At 45.0% G+C, this 4,270-nt stretch overlaps 1 pseudogene; it reads left to right on the forward strand.

The window, feature by feature from the left end:
- Positions 1 to 3,105, forward strand: part of LOC138205515 (uncharacterized) — a 79,607-nt pseudogene extending 76,502 nt beyond the window's left edge.
- The last annotated feature ends 1,165 nt before the right edge of the window (positions 3,106 to 4,270 follow it).

Below are 4,270 nucleotides of genomic sequence, written 5' to 3' on the forward strand. Positions count from 1 at the left end.
AACTGCTCCCTGCCCACACACATGCTATATCACACCGTATAGATACACATACACACGCTCAAACCCTCCCACCACTAAACACGCATGTAGCTCTGCCACTGCCAAGTAAACATGCAATTACACCTCGTCCGCCGATGTTCGTACTTCCTTTTTTATGCATTCTGTTTTCTCTCTTCCTGTCAATACTTGTGTATGACCACAGGATATGTCACATGTGGTCGGGGAGACGCCATGAGGGAAGAGCTACATCGAGACATTAACATTCCTCACGGCTCACTCTGGTTTCTGTGAAGAAGCCTGCTCACAGCTCAGTTAGAGTCAACACGCAGGACTCCTCCGACCGTTCGGACAGGAGCAGTATGACATGTTGGAGTCACATCCAGGATCATATGCATTCTTACACAATAAGCGTCCAGGCGGCAGTGAAAACAGGCCGCAGTGAAAACAGGCTGCAGTGAAAACAGGCTGCAGTGAAAACAGCTCATCAGTCATCAGCCTGTTTTCACTGTAGTCTGATTTTCACTGCAGAGAAACAAAGTGACAAACATTTGATTCTCTGCTTATTCAGTTCCTCTGAATGTATTTGGATCATTGTAGTGAGTGTTGTTGTTTACTGGTAGAACAATGTGTTTGTTTTTTTTTGTCTTTATGGTTCTTTGAGTACTTTAATGTGCTGAATACCTGTCATGGTGGAGGAAACCAGGGCTCCATTTTTACTGCAGAGCATGAGCCTCCAACAGAGACCTGAAATTTGCGAGGAGCTGAGGAGGAAATAGAAAGGAGGCGGAGTCTCTATTTGCCTGATGGATAGATGGAGGAAGTAAGGACACATTACAGTGAGAGAAACTGTTGGCATTCAGTCTGGATCCACATCAGCTGTCCAGAGAGTTTGGAGGTGTTCTTTGGGTAAATTTCTGAACCTCGGTTGACCCCAGTGAGCAGGGCAGAGCCTTGCATGGCAGCTCCATCACCATCAGTGTGTGAGTGACAGCTCTTTCTCTGTGAGGCAGTTAGAACAGTATGATCGGCCTGTATCCTGCAGCTCCAGACTCCATCAGATCAGTAACAGCTCAACAGACATAACCCCGTTAACATTCAGAGTCCACGGAGCTGTGATCATCTCACCAAGTCTCCGCTTTGTTTTTACAAGCACGGTCGGATCAGCACCAACCAGAGGAGGGGATAACATCAGATTACTGACAAGCGGAAAGCAGATACTTGCCAACCCAGATCAGCAATAACATGCAATCACTTTATACTATTAGTTCTGAGCCCCCAACTAGATTCCAATGTGACATTCTCAGTGGTATTTGCTGCTCTTATTGGATTACCACCTCCACACACATGCTGCCAATTAACAGGGAGCTAAATTGGGGGCAATTACATTCACTCAAAAATAGAAACACTAATGGTGTGAAACAAAACTGTGATTCTTGTAACTAGTCCCCATGAAGTTCTTGCTTCATTTATTGATGCAGGTTTAGCCACATTACACGTGTACTGCGAGTTTGAGATGTGACTGCCAAACCTGTAAATCCCAATTTATTTGCCTCGGTATTCTAATCATTGCTGCAGAGAATGGAACATTTGCAGAACAAACATAAATGAAATGCTTCACAGAAATGTTCCCTCACAGTTCTCACAGGAAGAAACGTCCGCTTTAAAAACTCAACGACACAAAGACACACAGATCTCCTCTGTGGAGGAGAAAGGTGCTGATGAAGATGATGTTTAGTGTGAAGGGATGTTCAGACTGAACATGATATGACACTAGATCACTATGGAGCAGATTTATAAAGACGGTCCAGGCTCATCTGGAGAGACTGAGATTAGAAAAAAGGAAACAGGAAGTGAACAATGAACACACACATGTGGTCTCTGCTTATATTTCTAATAAACATGATCATGAAGCTTCTCTTAGTCATCGTGTACATCGTACAGGTGACACAAAAACATCCATCTTCTATACCTGCTTCATCCTGATCAGGTCACAGGGGGCGGAGCCTATCCCACCTGACTGTGGGAGAAGGCGAGGTTCACCCAGTCCATCACAACACAGTCAGACAGAAGCATGCGCGATGTATTCACACCTACGGACACTTTAGAATCACCGGTTAACCCGACACACTTGTTTTTGGATGTTGGGGTGAAACCGGAGAACCTGAAGAGAACCCGGAGAGAACCACACAGTAATCGTTCAGCTCCAACCGAAGTGCAAACCCAGAACCTTCCTGCTGTGAGGCGACAGTGTGAACCAGTAGCAGTGAGTGATATAAACGATGAATCCATGTTCGTCCTGCCTTCAGACATTCATTCTGACTGAGAAGTTCTTACTAAAGCTGTTAAATCTCTTTTACATCAGACATGAGATTCAGTTTCAGCTCATCTTGGATCTCAGTTTACTCAACTCCTCCTGGTTTTGTAAAAGAACGCTCATCGCTCTTAAGGGGGGTGTAAAGTCACCTCCTAGCACCGTGTTGTCTGTCTCAGGCAGCGACGTCACTGCAACAAGGTTCAGGTCCCATTTGAACCCAGCATGTCCTCATATGTTCTTCAGCTTCAGCATCCAGGATCTCAGCTGTCGGTAGCAGGAATCTCTTGTGCCGTCTCCATAGCAACAGGTCAAACCGTCTCGAAGGGATTCAAGGCGTCTGGGATGCGACTAGCAGGTCTGACAGTTCAGGTAGGGAATTACAAATCCGACCTGACAAACATCGGCTTCGTTGTTATGCTGGATCTTGTTCTCGTCATGTCTGTAAATGTCTGAACACTCGGGTTTGTAATTCCCAACCTGAACCGTCAGACCTGACACCCGTGTCTGTGTTCAGTACAGAACTGACTACATACTGATTATTTATCATCAACAGTGAATGCACATCGAAAGTGAAAGAGTGAGTTTCCTTTATAAGAGGAAAAGATGATATAAATGAATCCCTGGTGACTGTCGGCTGAACTCGGCTCCTCTTTGCAGTCCTCCCTTCTCCTCTCTTGCTCACCTACATTCTCTCTTACTTGCCCTGCAAACAGGCTGAAGGACACGCCCATATGTCCGAGTGCACCAATCACAACCCACCCAACCCGTGTCTTTCCACGTCAGTCACCTGAGACAGCGACACCACCAGGACCTGCCTGATACATCCACACAATTCCCACACACGAGGTTACCAACAGCCACCTGTTATCTGACAACCTTCGTGTTGTCCTTGGGTTAAAATGACCCGCAGCTGTGTTCAACCAAGTTCTATTTTATTTCTATATTTTTATATTTTTTTGGGATCATTGGTCATCATTCTTTAAAGAAACCATCACAGCCTCCTTGTCACCAATGATCCCAAAAAGTATGAAAATAAAATAGAACTTGGTTGAACACAGCTGTGGGTCATTTTGACCCAAGGACAACACAAGGGTTAAAAAGAGATTTTGATCAAATAACGTACTTTATTTGATCAAATTCTCTTTTTAAAGAGACACGTGGCCCACGGAGTCACTATAAAGTCTCAAAACACATTAAAATAACACCTTTACCACATTACATGTGACACACATGTTGTAAAAATGCAACACGACTATAAGACATCATGCACCAACAACAGCACAGTCACAACTACAAGAGAAAAATCACAGCACTAAATAACTTTACATTGATGAAGTGAAGAACGACAGCAGTGAACATTCAGTGACCGTAATGAGTCAATATTACAGCATTACAGTCCAGAATTAATGTGAACAAACAGCTTCCTTACTTACACACACACACACACACACACACACACACACACACACACACACACACACACACACAGTGAACAGACTCTCCTTTATCCACTCCACACATGTGAGTGCAGAATATTTGTAAGCCTCAATAACTCAATCTGCTTCGTTAGAAGTCACAGTTGTTTCACAGAAGAGGAGGCCATTGTTGAGGTGCTCTTCATCTGAGACCTGTCAGCGGCTCACACTCTCTCACACATCTCCATCCACATTACCGAGGCCATAAAACTCAGCCCGGTCCAGTGCGAGATGAACTGTGGAAGGTTAACACCACCTGAACAGAGACGGAGGGACACCTCTGTGTGCTGATGATGGATTCAGAGTGACTTCACAGCAAGAGGCTGATCTGTTAAAGGACAAACAGAGCTGAGACAGGGGAGGGTGTGTGTGTGTGTGTGTGTGTGTGTGTGTGTGTGTGTGTGTGTGTGTGTGTGTGTGTGTGTGTGTAGGGGTGAGGGGGGGGGTGGTTATGCTGATGAAATGGGAGTTTTTGGTATGA

Source organism: Embiotoca jacksoni, unplaced genomic scaffold (assembly GCF_022577435.1).
Source record: "Embiotoca jacksoni isolate LCO1_2020_lvr unplaced genomic scaffold, fEmbJac1.0.p SCAF_29, whole genome shotgun sequence".
NCBI lineage: Eukaryota > Metazoa > Chordata > Actinopteri > Embiotocidae > Embiotoca > Embiotoca jacksoni.